The sequence below is a fragment of the Geospiza fortis genome, unplaced genomic scaffold (genome assembly GCF_000277835.1).
Source record: "Geospiza fortis unplaced genomic scaffold, GeoFor_1.0 scaffold408, whole genome shotgun sequence".
NCBI classification, from domain to species: Eukaryota; Metazoa; Chordata; class Aves; order Passeriformes; family Thraupidae; genus Geospiza; species Geospiza fortis.
The window spans coordinates 3,881,617-3,894,092 of NW_005054330.1; positions in this window are offsets into that span (position 1 = coordinate 3,881,617).

Here is a 12,476-nt window from a genome sequence, read left to right on the forward strand (position 1 = left end):
CCTGAGGTCTCGATGGTGCCTTTTCAGTCATCAGTCACTGAATTAAAAGTGTCGCTGTGCCTTTTTCCATTTACTGTGCATCCCCCAAATTCGGTACCATCTTCCTCGGCAGGGACTACAACCACCTGTAGTCACAGGCTTTCTCAAACAAGCCCACGTCCTCTTCAGAGCCCACATAAGCTTTATTTCTTAGTTTCTTCAGACACTCTGAAGGGAGAGGGAAGGGCGATTTTCCAAGAGGCATCTGACCACAGAACCATCCTCAGCTCGGCTGGTCTCAGATGAGAGCCCCCTTGGCCTTGCCTCTCCTTGAGCAGCCCAGTCCAGCCTCAGCCCTGCTGCACTCTGTGACAGAGCAGTGCCGTGGGAGAGGAGAAATGCACCGTCAGCAGCAGTCAGTGCTGCCATTTGCCATGTGCTTTTAGCCCTTAGTGAGCTCTTACTGTAGCTGCTCCCAGCTCTGATGCTCGGGATCCAGCAGCAGCGCAGGTGTCCTCAGGTATCCAGGACACAGGGCTGGCAGATTTAAGTTATTACACGGACACTGGACATAAGTTACTATATCACGTTCTAAAATGGCACCAGACATCCGTGTTCAGGTACCTGACTTGCTCCCTAAAACCTTCTCCATTGACCCAATGTGCTCAGGAATTACTCCAGGACTGCTGGATGTGTGACCTCAGCTTCCCTTCCCTCCACCCTTGTGTCGGTTCATGTCCTCATTTGATCTAACACTTGTTCTACAGAACAAGTCACCAACAAAGTTCTAAGCTCTAAAATAAACTTTACAGACTCATACAACCTGAAAAAGGAAATGTTATACTTACTACAGGCTTTCAAAAACTTGTAAAAATGCAACAGAAGTTTTTAATTATGAAGCACAGGATTATAATCTTAAAATTAGTCCTTGAATAAGCTATTTGCTAATCAATATTTACATTAATATAGTGCTTATTGCTACAAAACTCAATCAACATTTGTTAATGAAATAAGATATACTGCACCTATAGGAACTCCTCACCTACTTCATATGCATATTATGAAATAGTTTGTAAATAGTTATTAAATATATTTGATGATCATGATAACTTTATTCTATTGGATATGTAAAGATTTCTGCATTCATTTTACTCCAGGAAAATGGACTCAGAGGAAGCTGAAAGAGGAAATACCATCCTGGGGAAGTAGTAGAGAGATGCAAAGAGAGCCTGTGCTGGCTGGGTGAAGTTACACATGTGCCAGGCAGGCGCAGGCTGTGAGAAACCAGAGCTGCAGAGACTCTCTGAGGATTCTTGATGTGCTGCTGAAGTGGGATGCTGGTGATGAAGATGAAAAAATGCTGACTTCTGATAAAAGAACTAGTTCAGATTCTATGATTGTGAAATGTATAAATACCTAAATCTGATACCATGGTAACTTGGAAGAAGAGTTCTTACAACTGATTATCCAGATGTCTACAAATATGAAAAACAAGCTGCTCCAGATGCTATCTTGATTTCTTTATTTGCCAAAACTCTATTTATACCTTCAGCTCATCTTTATTTGACTGCATAGTTTTCCAAGACTACCATATGTCTTTGCATGTTCTCTAAAGATTTTTTCCCCCAAAATACAATTATTCCATCCCTCTTCTATACCTGCATTGAGACACAGCCACTAACCACCAGAGAGTATTAGAAGCACCACAGGGAATTCTGAAATTACTATTTGTAATTTTAATCCATGAATTTACAGCTGTAAATTCATGGATTAAAGAGTGGATTAAATTCATGGATTAAGAGAGTGTTAGAAGTAGCTGGCATAATTATAAAATAATCTGCATTTCCTTTAACAAGACAAAAATACCACCCACACTATAACCAACAACAGCCCAGCCAGCTCTTAAGAAATTGGTGTTGAGTGTAGCTGTCCTCACAAATGGACACTTAATGTTGAAATCATTTACTACAGCAGTGTTTGGGAAGTTTACCTGAACTGGGCACATCTCATGCCTGCTGCCAGTACCCTGCATCCTCCCAGTGCCTGGGCTAGGCTGGATCCTGGGCAGCTCTGATGGTGCCACACTCCTGTGGCATCCCGTGCCTGATCAAGGACTGCAGTCGTACTCCCAGTGCTGGATCTCACCTGGGTGCCACTTACTGAGTCAGGACACGCTGCTGTACAGTCCTGGAGAAGCAGCGGAATTTCTTTTCAGACAGAATTTCATCAATTATACCTCATACTCTTCTGTCAGCAGCAAAATGCAGGCCATTTGTTACATAGTTTGGAAGATGGTTCTGCATTTTTAAACTTGCCTTTTGGTGTGGTTTCTAGGTTGTATCCATGATTTTACTTGACACTTAAGAGTGTCCAGAATGCAGGTTTTAGTGTTTATCTTGTAATATCTTCAAAAGATTGGACACTATACTTATGGCTGCCCTCTGCCAAAGATAACTTTCTATCACATTTCCACTTTTTAAAGCAACATAACTGTTCCACTTCTACAAAAGAAACTGTGCAAACAGACTTTGTGAACAAGTGAGCCACAAGAGCTCAATGGTTGAAAACTTCAGAAAAAATTCTCATGGCTACTTTACTGTTATGAAATGGCCATCTGAAAGAAAACAAGCCTCATGAAAACTGAAGGGAAGAGGAAAGAATTAAGAATAATTTGGTTGCTGTATGAAACCTTGGTACCCCCACATTGTGCTTACAAGTGGGAGGTGTCACTACACCACAAGAACAACACAACAGAACCAGGGAGCAGAGGTGGTGATCGAGAGAGTGCAACAGTGGTGTACTAAGAGAGATTGAAGTGGCTGAGGCTCTTCCACTGCAGGGGAGGAGGCTGAGAGAATATGTTAAAGGCTTCTGAAATCATAAAGGCAGGGGCTGCGATGATATGAACCTGTTACTGTCAGACTGGAATGAAGGTGCACACACAGAGACTGCTCAGGCATTACCAACTGCCCAGAGACAGGTAATTTATGCTTGGAACTCCCAACCACAGGCTGTAGTAAAGGCAGCAGTCAGCAGGTTCAAAAGGAAACTAGGCAAACGGGGTAACAGGTCTATACGTGAATTAAAAATCATCTAACATCTCCAATTAGTGCCTGGTCATAATTATGGATACCTGGAAGTGTGAGGTGACAGACTTTGGCTTGCATGGTGGTCCCTAAATGAACTATCCTCCCCTGCCATGGACAGTGAGAGAGGAGTGCCACAGGTGGGCCTCTGCTCTGGTCCAACTGCACACTTCAGACATTCAGGATTCCTTGGATAGGATGATTTCCAGAATATAGACAGAATTCAGATTTCCAATGGGTTCCAATACTTTGAAAATACATCAAAGGGACCTGTAATCCACAAGGGCAAAATGAATCTCTAGGAGCAGGGAAAAAGGTTAAAAGATAAGAGTAAAAAAATAATTAATGCCTTAAATAATTATATGCCTCTCCATTGGAATTGTTAAATCTAAAATGGTTAAAAAAAAAAAAAGAAGACATAATTTATTATTCTGTTGACAATCCTCCATCCTTTATCCCTGGCCAAGCATTTAAAGTTTTTATGTAGATTTTCTTGTCTTTTCATTCTCTTAGATCTCTAATGGCAAGCATTTTAAAGCAATTAATTATGTATGATGATTGTCATCTGACATTTGTTCTGTCTAGTAAGTACCTATTGTAGAATTACAAACACATCATCTTCTTCCTGCATTTTGTGTGTCATGAATATTATTAAAGTGATTCTATCCTATACAGATGCCTTTCCCCTTGAATGCAATATTTCTTAATAAAAAACTAAATGCATTAAGTCCCCTTTGATGCTGGAAACTGGTCTAGAGATGGAGAGGGGAATGCACAAAATATTACAACAATAACACCATGAACTTTATGCTCCTTTCTATTCATGCTTTATTAGCTTCTATCAGCCTGAATCAGAGACAGGGTCCCATGATGCTAGGAACTCTGAATATCACAGTGAAAAAGACCATTTCTCTCTGAAAAAAACCCTGAGCAGCTGTGATAGTTGGGGACAATCACCTCCAGAGAGACCTAAAGGACCTGGAGGGACTATGGAGTGTTTTTCAAAATAGAAACTGTCTTGGAGGGCAGGAAGCTCTCAAAGTGTATCAGGAGGCAAAGCAGCACACAGACACTGAACAGCTTCTACTGCCCAGCAGCTGGAAGAAAGAGACAGGTAGTGACATGAGATCCCTTTCAAGGCAATTAGGTCCTGACTCCTTTCACATGAAGCCACTGAGACACAAGAATCAGTAACAGACAAGTGTTCCTTAACCCCAGAGTCTCCAAGGCAATAGGCTGCAAAATTTGGAGTATTCTTAGTTCGGCATTGCTATGACCCTTTTGATGGACCTAAGGAGCACCCTGAAGTAGAGATTCCTCTAAGTACTGCAGAAGTGGCTTACAGCTTTTGAGACTTGGATGAGGATGGTTGATTTGAGGGAGAGATGACAAAGGGCAGAGGAGAACAGGTCCCCTGTAGTGTGATAGAAGTTTCAAAGGGTGACATGGTGAGCATTGAGCCTCCTTAGCCAAGGCAGCTCTTGCAGAATGCAGATCATGAAGTGAGATTTTGCAGCAGAAGCATGAGCAATGGAGGAAAAAGGGATGGTCTTGACAAAGAAATCTGTGTCATTGTGTTGGCTGATAGACCTGGAGATACAGAGATTCCCCTTAATCATGTGTCAGTACCTTATCCAAGAAATCTCATTTTAGTCAAACAATTTGGAAGAAGTATTGTTGTTGGCTGGGAGCCTCCACTTGTGCTGGCTGTGTAGATATTAAATGTGGTTTCTATAGCCAGAGTCAGCTCAGAGGCTCAAGCAATGATTGAAGACTTGGATTTTGAAAAGTCATACCTACCAAATTCTACTTCAAAGTGTAATATAAAAAGGAAATTACTGTTAGAGGCAGCACAGCATCCTAGTAGAGAGACACTTCCAAATAGGTCCAAAATGTTTAACACTTAGGAGCATCACCCTGCTTCAACAGAGGTCACTTGGATGCCAAGCAGCAATTATTTACATGCTGTGTACCCTGATGAAAGGTACATGCCATGAGGCAGAGGCCCACTGGTCTGTGTTCAAAGCTTGCTACTCAGCCCTCAGCAAAGAGCAAAAGTGGAAGTGTGACCTCAAGATGTGAAATGACTCATTAACCAAGAGCAGCAGGAGCAAAACTCAGCACCAATGGGATTTTTTACTCCATCCACTCATCATCAGTGAATACTTGTATATCAGCTGGTAACAATGCCCAAGGATCTTCCAAAGGAATGGTATAAAGAGTGGCTCACAGCTAAATTATATATGGAGTATTTTAAAATAAGTGAACATTCAAATATTTAAATTTAAATAACATTATTTAACATGCTTATTTGTTTAAAACAGTGGAAGATTTACTAGTTGTTGAAGCATTGTTGGTTTTTGTATCTATCTCAATATTTGGTTTGAGATAAAAATGTGTTTTGTGTTTGGTTTTTGCAAATATGAATGTTGGAGATGGCTTTCTTGTGACACAGGCTTACTTAAAGCAACATATTTCTTGTAGTTTTTCAGCATTTGCTTTTAAACCCACTATTTAGTGAAGGATAAATTTATAAAACCTTATGAGAGTTCTCTTGCCCTTGCACTGTGTTTAGTTTCACAGTTAACTCACAAATGAATCTCTTTGATGAGAAGGGAATTTTGCAGATGAAAAGTGCCAAGGTCTAGTGTGGGTTCTACTGATTTGTGTGAAGTCACTCTGTGCCTCCCAGGTGGGGACACTTGAGTGCCATCCTGCACATTCACACTGCCCAGGAGCTGGTCTGGCTTCTGGCCTGCCTGAAGTACCTAAAGCTCTTATCAGTAGTTAAGAAGGTGCTTTTAAAATCTTTTCAATTTGTGAACTTTGGGTGTTTTACAGCGAGGTACAGAATACAGAAAACTTCACCTTACTGCTGGCATAAAGCTGCCCTCTGTTCCTTACTGCCGGCTGTCTCAGACAGCCCGTGAGCCCCTGTTTATCAAACAAAAAGGGGAAAAGGGAAAGCTGCTCGCGGAGCCCCGGCACGGAGCACTTTCCGAGGCTGGCTCGGGCTGTAGGGACACCATTAGGTGGCAGCAGAGCCCGGGGAACGAGACCCTCGCGTCCCTCGAGTCCGGCCGTGCCCCAAATGTCCCTTCTCCATGGCCCCTGGGTCGCCTTCAGGGGATTTTAAAAAGGAACTTTTAAAGCAAAACACTTGCTCTTCACCATGTGATACACCGCAGCTCTTCTTACAGCATATAAACTTAGAGAGTTTCCAGTCCTGAAAATACTTTGATACTTTCCCATGCCAGCAATGTGTCCAGCCCGTTGAGAACACAGGTCTGCACAATGCCCAGGGCTGAGTGGCTCTGCCACACACACACGACAATCCACAGGGTGTCCCGAGGTAATCCCAGCACTGGAACCCACACGCTTGTGTTTGCCCCACTGCAAGAAATGCTCTTGTACAGCAAAGCTGACGCAGGCTGGATGCACTGATGGGTGCCCTTCTCTCCTCTACTCTTAGCTCAGTTTGATGGAGCAGACCCTGTGGAAAACCATAACATTAACCCAAGTTTTATAGTTCCAGTATTTCAAGCCCCCTAATGTTGTTCTAACCAAGAAGCAGAAGTGTCATCCACTGAAGGGGACACACTTTGCTATGACTTTTACCCCTGACCTTTCTTGCACAGCACGTTTTGTTCCTGCGACCCAAGCACAACTGTTAAGCTGTCACATCCATGCAGAACGAGGACTTAGAGCTGGCATTAGCAACTCTGCTTATTCATAGACTGTGACAAGAAGACAGATCCACAAAGTAGGAGCCAGCCCTTCAAGATGGCAAATTTGGAGCATGCTGGTTGGCAAAAGAATGAATTTGTGTTAGTTATGTCTTGTGTTAGTTATGTCTTGTGTTAGTTGTCTTCTTCGTGGTGTTCACTGGATATGTCTTTACTCTTTATTGCCTGTAGGTAGAGATGTGATGAACATGGTTTGGCAGGGAATGTTTAGATTGGATCTCACAATAAATCACCAAAGAAAAGAAATCCTTCTGTGACTTATTTCCCCCACATGACCAAAAGCATGTCCCCAGTCAAAATGGCATCCTCCATTCTGTAATGGCGTCAATTCTGGCTACATGCAAGGGGACAGATGCCTCCAGCTCCTGTCTCCATGGATGCCTGTCCAGTCCCAGGGAGCCACATGTTAAAATAAGGGAGTAACACATATGACAGACAAACCACAAGTGGACTTTTGTCCACAAGATTGACAAAGCATGGAATGAGTCAGAGGAATTGTTCTGCTACCTTGCATTTGGCTCCCAGTGCATGATTTTCACACTTGCTTTACCTAAAGGACCTTTTCCATAGCAGGTGGAATAGCAGTGCTTCTCAAGGCTTGACAGTTCCTTCTGCATTCCCCAATTCTCCTTCAGAAAAACAGGAGTGGCAGAAGGATTGCCAGAGCAAGTGATGACTGTCCACTTCTGCTGTTTCTTCTTACAGTTCCCAGAGATTTAATTACTAAAAATTTAAGAATACTTTACATTTTACTTTACATTCTAGTTCTTCATCACTAAGTATTGTCATCATTTTCCTTGAGATCATACCAGTGACTTCAGAAAGCTCCAGCACAACAGTGTCTATAACTGATCTGTGAAACTCCAAGATCAAGGAGTTGGTTTTTTTTTTTTTTATTAATGCTATTCATTCTCAAAATAAGAAAACATGAAGAAAGTTCTTAATGCTTCAAATTATCAAATCACAAAGTAGGAAACCATTTAAGTTTTAAATCAAACTCATCAGTCATGATCTCTGAGAGGGCTCCCCAGTGACAAGAAACATGGTAAAGACAAAAATAATTTTTCAGCAGCATTTACATTGTATTCTGTATTGCAAAATAGGTCTCAAAATTCTAACAATTCTCCATTGCTTACCTTACCCTATTAAAGAAAGACAAAGAGCCTAGGGACAACAGAGCTTCCATGGCTTATGGCTTTTAGAAATTACCTGCTAAGTGTGTAATTTTAAAGTGATTGTCTTCCATTAGGACTACAATAAACAGCATGGTGGAAAATTCTATCTGATTACCTTTTCTAATGAGCTGCAGGAGGTTGTGGAGGCCAGAGCTGTAGAATCTTAAACATTTCACCACTGATTACAAACCTGCCTCTGAATTAATCAGATAATGAAGTGCATAGATGTAATGAGCCTTATGCTGATCAACAAATTATTAGTGATCCTTGCAGATTTTTGGCAGGTTAAACACCTGTTTTTATAAGATTTCCTTAAGTTGAAAGTTTATAAAAAGTATGTGCTCTATATATAGTTTTTAATGCAATAATCAGTAGCTATAAACTTTATAATTTACACAATTATTTAATTTACTCACAGTGTGTTTAAGTTCCTGTTGAGGCTCCGGGGGGCTGTTATTATCACAGATGCAGTTTAATTGAGACAGCAGCAATTAAAGATGAGCTAAATCTTGAGAACCTTTAACTACAATCTCACTGGAACAGGTGGAGCTCTGACTCTGGAAATGAGAGAACAGGTTTTAGACATTGCCAATATTGGTACTGAGGGCAAGTCCAAGTTCCTAAACCTAAACCCTCCCTTTTGGTAGAACTACTCCCCATGCCAGCATCAAACTGCCCCTGCCCTGGTCTCCTGGTGTCCACCCTGCATTGTTCCCCCTCCAGCCGTTTCTTTTCCCTCCATGTTTCATTCCTGTAGCTGGAATTTAATTATACACTTCCATTTTGCAGAACAACTGCCCAGTTCCCCAGGCCATTGTACCTGGCTGGGCAGGAGAACAAATCAAGTGGGTGCCACTGGGGCACACATTTGCCCTGTGCTGGACCTGCTCCCTGGGAGACACAGCCAGAAATGGCCTCACCTGCTCTTTCTCCTGAGTTTGGTAGTGTTCTGCTCTTGGGATCCCTTTTGATTTTCTGCTTAGTCACCAGCTTAATACTCACTGAAAGATCAAAGTTATTACTGTTAAAATCTAATATACTGCTCTTGGCTACTGATGGATCTGGGGTATGGACGAGATAGACCTTTGCTCTGATCCAGGATGGCATGTCTTATGTTCCTATTATCACTTAAAATTTACTTTCCCCAAGGGGATGTGCTTGTAGAAGTCCATCTGTCAAGTGATTCATGAGAAGTGGACATAAAAGAGAACTGAATATGACTAACTGAATACATTAAAAAAATTAAACAAGTATCCCTGGCAAATGAATACTTGAAAGATCTTAAATAAAAACACTAAGAACTTGAATTTGTCACCTCTCTAGTCTCTGTTTTGCATTTTAAATGGTTGCACCTTTGATGAAACATTTTTTTAATGTTAAGTATTGCCCTTTTCTTATAAAAACATATGTGGCTTTTCCTTTCTATCTCAGTTGTTTTGGATTAAAAGAAGAAGAGGCAATTATGGAAATATCAAAGAAAGAGACAGAAGCAATGGCATGGATCAAATTATTATCTCATTGAAATCCAGGGCCTGCTATTTGCAACTTCAGTCAGACCAGGATTCATCCTCAGTGCCTGGAACGGTGGCAAATTGGTTTTAATCTCTGCACATTTCTCATCTGTGCCCAATATGATTTATCCTGCAATGCTAGGTTCTTAGTATTTATCTGGATGGCTTTTAATAAAGATCGAATAAAAATGCCAAACTTCTTTTGTAAAGTAAATTTTGTAAGAAATTTAATTTTTATTTCAATTCCCAGCTTCAAATGTTCAGAGTCACTGTGAAAGTAGAGCTGTTTGATAGTTTTTGAAAGTACTTTTTACAATGTTTGCTCCTGAGGAGTGGGAATAAGCTCAATTTTATGACAATAACAATTTTACACATTATTCCCAATATCGGTATGTATCTTTCAAGTGGTGCCATGTGTGTTATAAACAAGGTATCATTGTGATTCTGATAGGGCATAATCAGAATAGATCAGCCAATAGATATGTGAGAGGTGGAATGGCACAACACTGACACTCTCATAAAATAATAGGATAATCTGATTTTTCTGCCAAATGCAGATAAAGAATTGCTTACTGTGTGTTTGAGGGTGACATACCTCTAAAATGTCTTTTTCTAAGTATGATTTTGAACACAAATTGTTTCATTGCTTTGGAGTTTTCATTAAAGGCTTAATTCATAATGTTAGAAACCAAGACCTTACCAATTTCAGAAGATAAAGATACATGTATGGAAACAGGAGATTGTGTTTATCCTCAGCAAATATCCACACACTCAGAAATGAAGCCTCACTATTTAACATAGTACCCTTTGCTATAAATTAGCCCACTATCTCTTATCCTGTGTTAGTGTGCCTAAGGAGTGATGATTTTAAAATGCAAACATAAAATAGAAACACCATTTACATGTTTGGAGTCTTGCAGCTTCCCTCATGACTTTTCTAAATTTAATGAAGACAATTCTCTCAGCCTTTCCTCACAGGTCATGTTTTCTAAATCTCTCAGTGCTTTAGCTCTCCCTCTCTTTCTCTGCTTCCCCACTTTTGCTCTTTTCAGACTGCAGAGTCCAGACGAGATCCAGCAATCTGGCTCGAGTCTCACAAGTGCTAAATTGAGCAGAGCAGCCACCCCCTATTTCCAGATGTGCCTTTTGCAGACACATTCAGCCTGGGATGGATGACAGCTCTTCATGCCACGCAGCTACTAACCAAGAGCAAAAATCAGCTCATTAAATGGCTGAGAGTTACCAAATTTCCAGGTGTGCCAGTGCTGAGCAGGCTCTGTGCCATCCCAGCTGTGAACTATGGTGAGAAGGCAGTGCAGAGAGGGCTCAGTCCAGAGAGGGCTGTTTGTTAGAGCATCATGATGGGTCAAAGAAAGTTCTTGGCAGGCAACACAAGCTCTTGGTCAGATGTTATGCAGCCCTGGTTGATGTCCTGTTTTTTATGTATGAAATTCTTGTGGAGTTCTTCAAAAACAAAATTCCTGTTGCTCTTCTGCATGTTGTTCCAATGTCTGAAAATCTACCGACTGAAAATCTAGGTGCTTTTGTTTACAGAGGCTTGAATTCACATATTTGCCACTGCAAGTTATTGCCCATCCATTTAACAAATCTAACATTTCCACATGGCTCCCAAATTCCCACACCTCAAGGTTCTTCAGGACACACAGTTAAAATTAGATGGGAAGTCTGTAAATGGTGTAGACAGATACTCCATTTATCTGTAAATCTTTAACAATGGAAGATATGCAGAACGCTAGTGGGTCAATGTATATTTATTATATGAAGTTGAGAATTCAGCCAAGTCTATAAAGTGGTTTTTCTTTGTAATTTTCTCCAGTTTTCCTATGTCTTCTTAGAAAGAGTTTTGGGGCATTCAGTGGACATTCATAAGCAAAAACTATTGCTATGCAAGTGGATTAGAATGTGGGTGGGGCTTTAAAGAGAAAAGAATAGATAATTGAATAAACAGGAATAGAATAGAAAAGGAGAAAAATAGATCATTTTATAATTATAATACATGCATGGAGAGGGCTAAATTCACTGCTGCCATCAGTTGCTCTGACTCTCTTGATTTAAATGAATTTCTGTCCATTTACTCCCATCTGACCAGATGTGCTGGCCAAGTACATTTGAAAGCTTCCAGAGTATCTGATCACAGAACTGAGGACTCTCTGGATTAACTGCCTGTACAGATTTGAGTGACCCAACCACCACACATTCACCAATCACTCAGGCCTGCTGGCACCCTGCACCTGTGGCTGCTTTCTGAGTTGTGCAGAGCTGTGAAGGCTGCAAGTCAAATCCACTTTAGCTGAGCAAAGCACCTCGGATGCCAGTTTTTGAATGTATAGCTCTATAAATCTCAGTGTGGCCTTTTGAACTGTATATTACTATAGAACTGTGGGAAATCCCTTTTGGGAGAGAAGTGGCACAGTTGATATTTATCACTACAAAGTCTATTGCAACACACTGTCTCTTTCCTTTGAAATAAAAGCTTTTGAATTACAGATGATCAACTATATTCACACCCCAAGCGAAACCCAAATATTTCTGGCATTTTGCCAGTATCGGCTTGGGTGTGAAATATTTGACATTTTGCATTAATTTTTTACAATAATAAAAGCACTTTCTCAGCTAAAATCTCCTTTGCCATCCAGGAAGTGCCACTGGGCTTGCAGCTGCTCCAGACTCCTGCTCAGTAAATCCATGTTCCATGAGTGAAGGGAGCTGCAGTCCTGGGCACTGAGCTCCCTGAGCACATACAGATCCCACCATGGTACAAACATTGACCTCACCTACAGTGTGAGCAAGAGGCATTACTCCGGGATATATTTTGATAAAGGTAATTGCATTAATCTATGCTCATGACCAGTGAAACAAGGCTGCTGTGCAGTCTGTGTGCAATGTGGCTGAGTTAGCACCAACACAGGCATCTTACCTCAGCAGTTCCAAAATCTCTAGCTCTGCAACCTGAATGTA